This window comes from Eutrigla gurnardus (assembly GCF_963514095.1).
Source record: "Eutrigla gurnardus genome assembly, chromosome: 4".
NCBI lineage: Eukaryota > Metazoa > Chordata > Actinopteri > Perciformes > Triglidae > Eutrigla > Eutrigla gurnardus.
In genome coordinates, this window is record NC_139918.1 from 30,544,356 (window position 1) to 30,557,028 (window position 12,673).

Below are 12,673 nucleotides of genomic sequence, written 5' to 3' on the forward strand. Positions count from 1 at the left end.
ACGAATAGTACCTCAATACGACATACTACTACTACCTCAATACTACATACGAATAGTACCTCAATACGACATACTACTACTACCTCAATACTACATACTTCTACTACCTCAATACTACATACTACTACTACCTCAATACTACATACTTCTACTACCTCAATACTACATACTACTACTACCTCAATACTACATACTACTACTACCTCAATACTTACATACTACTACTACCTCAATACTACATACTACTACTACCTCAATACTTACATACTATTATTACCTCAACATCAGACACAGTACTAGTATAGTTTTTTAGCTAGCTACATTAGCTAGCTAACTTAGCTAGGTATGTCACCAACACGGCCGTAAGTTAGCTAGCTAGCTAACTTATCTACGTTCCATCGCTAATGTAAAGTTATCTTAACTGATGTGTGTTATCCACTCTTTTCGTTAGCAGGAAGAGAAAGAAGGAGTAGCATTACTTCCTGGTACCGAACACACAGAGAGAGACGCAACTTAGCTCACGGTTAGTGGAAACTCCTTACTAGTACATATTAGTACTTCAGCAGTTAGAACACAACACAATACTTTATTATCTTTTAAACTGACAAATATCACGTGTCATTCATGTCACATTTCATTCGGGATCAAAACGTGATTTCTCTCTTGCCTTTGACATATTCTTTCCGATTGCGGTACCATGGTGGTGGACGGGAAGGGGCGTGGCTTAGCCTTGTCGTATAGCACAGAAGCTGCTGAGGCTCCTTTTCTACGAATAGTTACATCTCAAGTGTCATGATGTATGTACCACTCATACTGGAGCTGTCGTGGCTGTCCTCCCCCGCCGCTGGATTTCAATTATTAATACGTTTCTATAAAATAAAACCTCAGAGACCTTCACGTCCACACGTTTAATGACTGACGCTTTTGTTTCGACTGTCAAGTTGTAAACCAGAGGAAAAGGAGGTGCTGTCAGGAGCTGCCAGACTCCGATCAGCAGAAGTCAGCCGGGGCCGAAGCCCCATATAGACTCATGTACATCTCCACTCTGATATAAACACCATGTAGCTTCAGGACCTTTAGGACCTTCTGCATTTAAACCTTTCATTTAAGACGAGTCGCCGTAAAAATCAAAAAAGAAAAAACACATCCTTGTTTAAAAAGTAGAGAGGTGTAGGTCCAATATATAATAGAAATAAAAACACTATAACTCAAATTCTCAAAGTGGGATCTCGGCACCACCACCATGATCTTGAGGTGGTTTAGATAAGATAAGATAAATTAAGACAAGATAATCCTTCATTAGTCCGGTTGAGATGGACGCCGAGGAGGTGTTTGGCTTGTCCCTTCTGGGCTCCTGTAGGAACCTGACCTGATTATACGCTAATGATGCTTTCATGTTGGCTCCTGATCTTACACTGTACCTTTAAGGAATATTGTCATTCAAAATGTGGACGTTTGCTTTCCCTCACGTCCAGATCCAACACAACTCACACATTTGACTGCTGATGTCGGAGCCATGAGCTCCGTCTGCAGGTCAGCAATCCAATTTAGGAAAAGGAAGGAAGGGAGGACAGGTAGGAGGCTTTCAACAGGAGAAGAAGAGGGGAAAATCTAGACAAACAGATTTAATATTAACTTTTATGACCCTTCTACAAACCAATATATTCTCTCTCTCTCTCTCTCTCTCTCTCTCTCTCTCTCTCTCTCTCATTTCTGCTTTTTTATCTCACACACACACACACACACAGGTCCTCTGATCTGCTGCTCATATTCGATGAATGTCAAGTCCACTGAATTCATTTGCACATTTTTTAGCTGATGGTTGATGCATCATTCAGGCCTATTTTCCATGCTGTCACTGTTTTACACCCAGTCTCATCATTATTTCATACCGGGCTATTTATTTATTATGCTGCTGCACACACACACACACACACACACACACACACACACACACACACACACACACACACACACACACACACACACACACACACACACACACAGAATGATATGCAGAAAAGATCAATATATTATTTTCACCACATAGAATTTGTAGTTATGAGCTCTGTATTTTTCTCTCACCAGGTGAAAAACTTTCTTGCTCTCTGACTGTTTTTACGGTGAAAGTATTGTATGCTTTGATGTTGCAGTTGTTGTTTGCACCGGGATGCTCAGTGTTTCACTCCATCCACACGTTGCTCCAGATATATTGCGACAAATACTGGACGGATTGTTGTTTGTAAGGTTTTCTTTTTGGGGGGGATTTTTCCTTTCTAGACCATTTTACAGTTTGTAAACAATAATGACGTATATTCCAGTTTGCATGCAATTTGGCAACAGAAGTATGGCAGACTGCAATAGCTTGTTAAACTACACATTTAACTTCAACTTGGTGGGCTTCAACCACCAACGATGACCAATGGAACATAAACAAATTGACTTTCCAGATCTGTGTGCTATAGTGGGTATAAATAAATAAATTAGCAAGTTTCCCATATTATTTTACGCCAGCGAGACATTACGAGCATCAAATCACCAGATGATCCAACTCCGATATCTTTCAAGTCAAACACCGGGACGTAGATGCACAGCTTTGACTTCATTGAGTTTTAAAATGGCCGTTACAAACATGAGCATTTTTGATGGGCCCTCATCGACACGTTTAATAGCTTGCAGGCACAGACGCTGGCGGTGTTTAGGTTTAAGGAGCGACCATGTTAAACTGGTGACTCTCAGCCGAATGCATCCGCGGTTGCTTGTAGCAACGGCAGCTGTTAAAACATGTAGGTGCCGTCGTAAAAGCCTCCAATCTATTTTAAATACAGCTGTGTTTATCATCTTCGTCAACCATTACTACCAGCTGAAAGTCACTAGTTAACACGGTCACTCATTGAACCCAAACACTGCAGCATAGTGTTAACTGTTGCTTGCAATGATAATTGTTCTGTCTCCTCTCCCGGGTGTTCAGGCTAAACGAGTCCCCAGGTTATCTGAGCACCGATTTAAAGGTTCTGGGAGATACCATGTGGTAATAATAGAGGGGGGTTAGTGTACTTTAACCTCCTGTTCAGGCTTTCTGTGTAACATACATTTAGGTTGTGTGGTAGAAATGTATGGTGGAGAATGTGTGGTTTGTTTTTTAAAAACAGTAAACTTCTTCGTACATAAAACTTAGCTTATTCCACTCCTCCTGGTTCAAAGGCTCAGTATATTAGTGGATCTGCTTCTAATTAGAACGCTGCAATTGCCAAGATTTGAACGTTAGGTCTTCAAAAGTCAATTTCAAAACGGCACCCCATTTCAGCACTTTAGAACACATCCCAGAGAATTAACTGAATCATATCATGTACAGACTGTCATCTGGCATGTAACCCAAATAGCTGACAGAGAAGTCTTTTATGACAGGAAGTGAGTTGCAGTTTTGCACCGGAGCATTTTGAAGAGATCTGAATGGAAAATGACGTGACTCCAGCTCTGAACTGTGCTCCTTTAAAGGTCCCGTAAAGCTCAGTGAACATGGCGTGGGGGGCTTAAAAATGTATGCACTCACAGTACTGGTACCAATTACATGTGTTTATGTTACCCAGCATAGTGCAGCATCTTACTTACTCACTTGGCAGATGTGTACATTTTAACTGAGCCCAAAGGTCAAACTTAAACTGAATTAACACACACATCAGTTAGTATTTAGGCCAGCAGTTAATCACCATTTACTCCATGCCTTTGTGTCCATTCAAATGTCTGCTTAGCCTCTAATTGAAAGAAATCTCTAATTTTTCACACTTTTGAGAGGAAACTGAAATTATGTTTTATCTGCAAGAGTCTCTCTTGTAACGCTGTCCAAAAACGTCCTGCAAACAGGTTACATAACAGAAGGTCGACGACACCGGTGATGAAGTGATGTCTTGGATGCCCCTCCAGTAGAGAAAACACGAGGAAGTGCCCACTGTGGTGCACTTCTAGTGGAGAAAACAAGACAAAGTGCCTACTGTGGTGCACTTCTAGTGGAGAAAACAAGACAGAGATGATTAAGTGCCCTCCGTGGTGCACTTCTAGTGGAGAAAACGCAGTGAAGTGCCCTCTTTGGTGCACTTCTAGTGGAGAAAACACGGTGAAGTGCCCTCTGTAGTGCACTTTTAGTGGAGAAAATGCATTGAAGTGCCCTCTGTGGTGCACCTTTAGCGGCCTCTAAATGGGGACACAGTTGTGTAGCCTAAATCGCTAGTTTCTTCAAGTCAGTTTAAATCCCAGCAGTTTCTGAAGGCTTGTGTACCACAACATGTTTTTTGTGCCACAGAGGAAATAAAGTCTTCCATATGTCCAGAGTGTCTCCTGATGTCTTTATTTCAGAAACAGACCCTGGACTGAATCATCCGTCAAACAGAACTAATGCTGTCACAGATGACGAGCAGCTCAAAAAGACAGACTGACAGGAGAGTGTGTGTGTGCATGACGGCTTTACATTCTGCTTTAAAGGTTTTATTTTTGTAGATTTATGGAGAAAAAAGACTAATATAGTATTTCTAAAAAGAATGTCTAATAAAGTCATTCAAAAAAATCCTGGCTTAGCATATTGATAAAAGTCAGAGCACAATTTGTTGAAATAAATATTTAACAAGTCATACTTTGGTATGTCTAAAAAAAAATGAATAATATAATAAATAGATATAATATAATCATCATAATCAAAAATGTATTTAAAAAAAGATAACAATCATCCTGTTATATACAGTATGTAGAAAAGCTCACCAAAAAGTTGGTATAATATTCAGAAAAAAAAGGTTTAAAAAGAGATTTAATATGTCAATTAAAGCCAAAGTAAACGTTGAGCATTGTATGAAAAAAAGAGTCTTTAAAATGAAGTAGTGTAGCATCCAAACCTCCAAAATACTGGCAGAGCCCAGAAGACAAATCGCAAAATAGAAGCCTGACAACATTCCCACATGGGTGAACTGACGAACTGGCAATGAGTGGATGAAGAAACCGGCCTTTTATGCACAGAGGTGGAGATGATGAACCAGATTGGAGGCAGGTGTGCATTTGAACTAAGGCAGAAACGAAGCCCAGCCCAGGGAGAGAGAAGGAAGGGGGAGAGATAGGCAGGGATGGAGCCCTGACACAACCCCTTTTCAAAATGCTGCCTCGTTTAAAAGTACTCTTTTAAAGCAGCAACCTGACTGGATCTGGATCCATCTGGATTCTGTGACGCTGCAAACAACGTTAGCTTCATAATTCAAGGTCAATTTTACAGCTAAGTGTTAAAGTCATCTTAGTATCTAACTGCATTGGTATTGTGGTAGGGACATGTCAATCAGCAGGTAAGCCCCGCCCCCTAAAGCATCCCCTGCTTTCTGGTCTGTTGGACTCTAAATGGACCATAATGTACGAAATGAACATCATGCTGGATTGAAGAAGACTTGAAACTAGAGATTGAGACCATAAACTCATGTTTACAATGTTTACTGAGATAATACATCAAGAGAGAAGAAAGGTACTTTTCTTATAGACTATCAGAGAGGAGTCGCCCCCTGATGGCCAGTTGAAAGAATGCAGTTTTAAGGACCTTAACGTCATGTGGCTGCAGATACTGAGCCAGACCGGCCAGTAAGGTAATCTGTCTGAACATTTATAGAGCAGTTTGTTTGTAGTATATTACAAGCCAATCTATTATGACACTGTACCCCCCCGCCACACACACACACACACACACACACACACACACACACACACACACACACGCCTGAATGGTCTAATGCAATGACACAGAAAGATTGATTCAGGCTCTGAAACAGGCCACATCCCTTCATATTGAATAATCTTCTCTCCTCTAATCTATTAGTTATTAATTCCTGAACACAAGTAGAAAATCTGACATTAACGAATTTAGAAGAATTAGAGGAACATCTACGTGTTGTTGTTGACTATTTCCTGTTGTCGTGTTGTCATGTGGTTTGAAGCAGACAGACGGAGAGACAGACAGGAAAAACAGAGAGGGAGTCCAAACAGGGAGAAATGGAGCGCAGCACATCAATCATTAGGACGATTATTATGGCAGTTGTCATGGCAACGTTCTCCCATCCCCCTCTCCCCCCTCTCACCCCTCTCCCTCCCTCCCTCCCTCTCTCTCTCTCTCTCTCTCTCTCTCTCTCTCTCTCTCTCTCTCTCTCTCTTTCTCTCTGTCAAATCAATTCAAATGCACTTAAATGCCACAGTAGTAAAGATACTGTAAGTGTAGGTGAATAAAACACTAAAACGAAAAAGAAGAAGAAGAAGAAGAAGAAGAAGAAGAAGAAGAAGAAGAATTTCATGTTGTTTGGTGAAGGTGCCATATGTTGCATGTAATATGAGTCCCACAGAGAGATAACGCTGTAATCCTCCACTGGTCACTACATGTTATATGACTTTATATTTCACCAGGTCAGAGAGAGGAATCTGATGGCTTGTGTTATGAGCCGCAGCCGAAGAGGGCGCTGTTCTTCCTGCACAACGCAGCTAAATCCTGGTTTCTGGTGATTATTTAATAGAAGATCCACAATCAGGACAGGGACTGAAGTAAACGAAGGTGGAGATGAAGCTACAAAACATTCAGACCTAAATGGAATGAACCATAACTCACTCGCCGGGAAACCAAACGGCGTTCTGTCTGGGTTCATGACGTCATCAAGTGGTCGGTGAATTTCACCAAGCTGTATTCACTGGATCTAGCAAGACACACGACGGCTGGTTAACCACAGCTGGATGAACCCAAAGTAAACCATTTAACTGTGATTAATAGAAATAACCAGATGAAGGATTCTGAAATAATTCTATAATGATGGTGGTCAGTAAAAAGTCTGAATTCATGCTTTAGATCTGTCTGTGAGACGACAAGCTAACAAGTTTTAAAATGTTTGTTTTCTGAATGGAGTCTGGTTGATGGGTGCTAGGCTATGCTAACATTGTAGCTGCTCATCAACACTCCTAATAAGGTCATCTAGACATAAAGACGCTAGCTATTAGCTTAGTTTCCGCCATGGCCTCCTCCCTCTCTCCCTGGGGCTCCCTGTTTTCCATCAGCGCAAATCATGATGGGATTTAATGCTTTTCAACACGAAGTGTTGGATACTTTGAGTCCATTTTGTAGGATGTAATAATTCTCATTATACATTGAGACAGATCTACAACACAAAGAAGTCACCATATTAGTGTTTAGTGTTTAGATGCCATTCTAAGGTAACACAAACATGATTATACACTAAATAAAACATATTTAATAGCATATAATATTATATTCCATTTCTGCCAATAGATCCCTCTAAATGCTACACACTGGCCCTTTACTCTTGATATGATCCCTGGCACGTCTGCGATGAGTTGGATGTTCGTCAACATGTAGGCCGCTGCGTGCTACCCACGACTCCCGGCTAAATCCGTCTGAATTAAAAGCAATTAAATCCAATTTTCTGGTGTCTCGTTATTACACTGAGTTATTATAGTCATTATTATCATCGTCACTGTGGAAAAATGAGCATCATCAAGCTGTCAGTTACGCTTCTATCATAGGTCCCCTAATTTGATCTGTTTCAAATAAAAAAAGAAAAGAAGCCTAAGCGTGTTACATCGGTGCATTAGTCTCTGTCATCCCCACACATATCTTTATTATCACAGCCTTTGTCTCTTTGCTGTTTTCTTTCTTTGTGTCGAAACATCATTTCTCCCTCCTCCCACTTTCCATCTCGTATTTTCACTTTTCTCAGACAGAAGGAGATCGATGCAGACTGATGGGATTATGTAATCACCTTATTAACGAGCCAGTGTGTGTTTGTGTGCATGTGTTATTTAAAATCAGGATATTCTCATGCAGGAGGCTTCAGATCAGATTGAGGTTCTAGATTACTGCCGTTCTCTTCTCTGTGCCGTTTCATAAAACGGGTTCGCCCAAATAATTAATAAAATATATTCTCTCACATATTATACTTATTATGTAGCCATATGGGGGTTATATCTTAAATCACATGTAACATTAGAATAGGGCTTAAGTAAAAAAAACAGGGAGAAGCCCTGATAACAACACACACAGAGGGAGAGTGACCTCTCTCTCTGCTCAGCTGGACGTTACTATATCTTTACATTAGTTGTTTGTTAACATATGACCTCTTTTAACTCGTGACAGTGTTACCACAACGTTTTCAACATAATACGCACATTTTTATTGTTCTATTTCTTTTAATGCGTCCGTGGTTGCTCGTAGCAACGGCAGCTGTTGAAAACACCAACAGAACATGGAGGCGTCCTCGTAAAAGACTAAGTTACTAGACGCAATCAGCTGACAGTCACCAGTTGGCACGGCCACTCATTACACTGCCACACCTTTGTGTGTGAATGTGTGTGAATGAAGAACAAATACGTGCTGCCGTGATGATGGAACACGTGAAGCAGAAATATTCTGTAGCCTTCAGTGTGCAGCAGACTAATAACGCAAAATAGTCAAATGCCTCGATGGATGACATTCAGCTAAGTTCACGGTGACGGAGGACTCTCCCTCTCTCTCTCTCTCTCTCTCGCTCTCTCTCTCTCTCTCTCTCTCTCTCTCTCTTCCTGTCTCTATCTATCTGACTGTCTCTCTGTGTTTTCTGGGGCTTTGCTCTGACACAATTACACTTCAGCTCCTATCAGCTCCCAGGATGCTCCGCTGCACCCCAGGAATGGATGTGGACACACGCACACACACACACACACACACACACAGACACACACGCACACACACACACACACACACACACAGACACACACGCACACACACACACACACAGACACACACACACACACACACACACACACAGAGTCACTCTCTGCTTGCTGGGCCGAGGGTTGAATTTAGATTTGATGTTTCTTATTTGATGTGTATTTTATTCAAGCAAGCTGTAATTGCTTCATGAAAAAGAAAAAATACCCAACAGTGATCTACCGATAACCTTTGCACACGGTTCAACTTGAATCCGAATAAGAGTAAAAAACAAACTTCAATCATCCCTTCAGGGATGTTAGAAAAGACTTTACCGAGATGAACGTCGTCTGAACAAGCAGATGGGATTCAGACTCTCAGACACTCAATGTGTGAAAAAAAAAATCAAAGAGAGATTTGACCCGGCAAATCCTGCATCTGCAGTTATCGTCCGATTCACTGTTACCTGCAGGTGTTTGCAGTGTGAAGCTCTGAAAACCCGACTGTACTCAACCTGCTCAGCAGCAGACGGACACAAAGAGACTGGAGGTGGAGCATTTAGCTGGCGGAGAGACAATTCCCTCAGGGATACAAGTGGGGACCAAACATGGAGCTCAAAAAAATCCTCAGTGTGTCAACAAGTTCATCTTTTCAACTAAAAACTAGCTGATATGTCATTTTTGTGCTGACAACTTGTCTCTGCTGCCCTCAAGTGGCCAAAAAAAGGTTATTGCAAGCTTAAGATGGCAGTTGACATTCTGTGGTTCTGAAGAGTGAAGCCAACACTAAATGTCCTTAAACCGTCTTTCTCTCTGCTGGCCACCAGGGGGCGACTCCTCTCTGGTTGTATAGAAGTCTATGAGAAAATGGTCCTACTTCTCTCTGCTGGCCACCAGGGGGCGACTCCTCTCTGGTTGTATAGAAGTCTATGAGAAAATGGTCCTACTTCTCTCTGCTGGCCACCAGGGGGCGACTCTTCTCTGGTTGTATAGAAGTCTATGAGAAAATGGTCCTACTTCTCTCTGCTGGCCACCAGGGGGCGACTCCTCTCTGGTTGTATAGAAGTCTATGAGAAAATGGTCCTACTTCTCTCTGCTGGCCATCAGGGGGCGACTCTTCTCTGGTTGTATAGAAGTCTATGAGAAAATGGTCCTACTTCTCTCTGCTGGCCACCAGGGGGCGACTCCTCTCTGGTTGTATAGAAGTCTATGAGAAAATGGTCCTACTTCTCTCTTGATGTATTATCTCAGTAAACATTGTAAACATGAGTTTATGGTCTCAATCTCTAGTTTCAAGTCTTCTTCAATCCAGCATGAGGATTATTTAGTAAATGATTTAGAGTCCAACAGACTTTAGGGGGCGGGGCTACCTGGTGATTGACAGGTCGTGATGTCTGTGCTAATGTGATGACAATCGAGGGCATAATGGACGTAAAAGGTCAATGGTGTGAGAGGGTCAAGTTAACAAACAGCAGGGGGGTTCAAGCCGTAGTGTGTGAACGCCACGCACATGAACACATCATTACACAACGTGAGATATAAGTTATCACCATGGAGTCAAATGTACATCCTTTACTCAAGTATTTTAAAAAAGAACAGAGGTTCTGTTATCACATCGCATGGATTCTCCTACCATTGCTACGCTGATGACACCCAGCTGTTCCTCTCTTTTCCCCCGTCCTCTGACGCTCACATTGCAACTCGCATCTCGGACTGTCTGGCTGACATCTCTGTCTGGACAACTGCACATCACCTCAAGCTTAACCTGAATAAAACCGAACTCCTCTTCATCCCAGGGAAAGACTGCCCTCGCATGGACCTGTCGGTCACTGTTGAGGGCATCACAGTATTTCCTTCCTCAACTGCGAGGAACCTGGGTGTAATCCTCGATGACCAACTATCCTGCACCCCCAACATCACTGCTGTGGCCCGATCCTGCAGATTTGCCCTCTACAATATCCGCAGGATTCGGACCTTCCTCACAAAGGATGCAACGCAGCTCTTGGTCCAAGCACTGGTCATCTCCCGCCTTGACTACTGCAACTCTCTCCTGGCCGGACTCCCGGCCTATGCGATTAAACCATTGCAGCGTATCCAGAACGCTGCAGCACGCCTTATCTTCAATCTACCCAAATTCTCCCACGTGACCCCCCTCCCCCGTGACCTCCACTGGCTCCCTGTTGCAGCACGCATCCAATTCAAGACGATGACACTGGCCTTCAGGGCCATCAATGGAACGGCACCTGCCTACCTTCAAACACTGGTCAAACCTCATGCCCCGAAGCGAGCACTCCGCTCCTCTACTTCAGCTGGCCGGCTGGTACCACCATCGCTGAAATCAAACAAATGTCGCTCAGCAAAGTCCAGACTCTTCTCTGTTCTGGCGCCTCAGTGGTGGAACGAACTCCCGACCAATGTCAGGACAGCAGAGTCATTTGCCATCTTCCGAAAAAGGCTCAAGACTCACCTGTTCAGACTTCACCTCGACTCTACATAGCATGACCCACTAACACCCTCCCTCGACCCCCCCCCCCCCCCCCGCAAAAAAAAAAAAAAAAAAAAAAAAAAAAAACTCGGATCGTAGCACTGTTACTCTTGAAGTACTACTTTACTCAGATGAGGACCTAGCACTTGTTCTATTTTTAGCTCTTACTGCATCGGCAATGATACGTCGTGGTTTCTTTGTTTCCTTCTTTTGACAAATGTACTTATTGTAAGTCGCTTTGGACAAAAGCGTCTGCTAAATGACCTAAATGTAAATGTAAATGTAAATGTAAATACCTGCGTTCAAAAAGACTCTGGTAAAAGCAGAACTTGTACTTCTTTACTCAAGTAAAAACTAAAAAGTACAGGCTCTGAAGTGTACTCAAAGTAAAAAAGTCCCCTGACCTCTGACCTCTTTAAACATATCCAATAACATCGTGTTCTTTAAATGTGTAAAAACACTGATGGATCTCTCAGTCTGTTCACTCTTCTTACACGTCACTACACCGCCCCCTACTGGTCACCAGAGGAAGTGTCGCTGGCTGTACCAGGAGAAAACGGTCACGAGGAAAGACTAAAGGAGGCTGCACAGATCGATTACCCTAATGTGAATAATGCCGACACATGCTTACTTACACTAGATATAGGAACAAGTTGATTTTATTAACCTATTAAAAAGATAGTATTTTGAAATACATATTTATATTTAGTATTGAACAATAATAAAATAGAAATTTTCATTGCAGAGAGAAACCTTTAAAAAAGATCTTTAATCTTTAGAAAAGTTTGTGGCTGGATTCAAATCAGGGATGTTGAGCATCTCCAGGACGCCAACTGATAAATCTATATTTGTCTCCTGAATTCATGGTGTAGATCTTTGAAAGTCAAAATAAAACAATGATTTCCAGCTTTAAACCTCTAAAAGCAAAACTTTTAGTTTGTTGCTTTTCAACGATCAGTGATGAGACATCCTCGGTGTACTCAGCTGTATGTTTGACGCCCAACAGCAGAGGGCAGCAAAGTTACATAACGATCCTTTATTCAACACAGAAGTGAAGAAGAGGCAGTTTAACAAAATCATTACATAATTAAATAATATATCATAGGAAATGATATAAATAATAATAACAATAATAATGTTATATTATTTAAATAACTACACTATATATAAAAAATAAATAAATAATCATCATTATAATAAATAATAATGATACTACTACTATTTCTACTCCGACTGCACAGATATCTGTATACAAGTATATGAGTGCTTATTGTTTATATAAGTCTGATCAAGTTGATTCTCCTTACTAGTGGTAACAAATTGTAATATTGAAAATATTACGCCAACATTACTCTTTTCCAAATGAGAATCATCCATCCATGTTTTTAATCAACAGCTCCACGTTAACACGCTGTAAATGAGAATGTGCACAACATGCAGTCAGATTTGTATTTGAGCAAAGGACGTCAACACCAACAGACT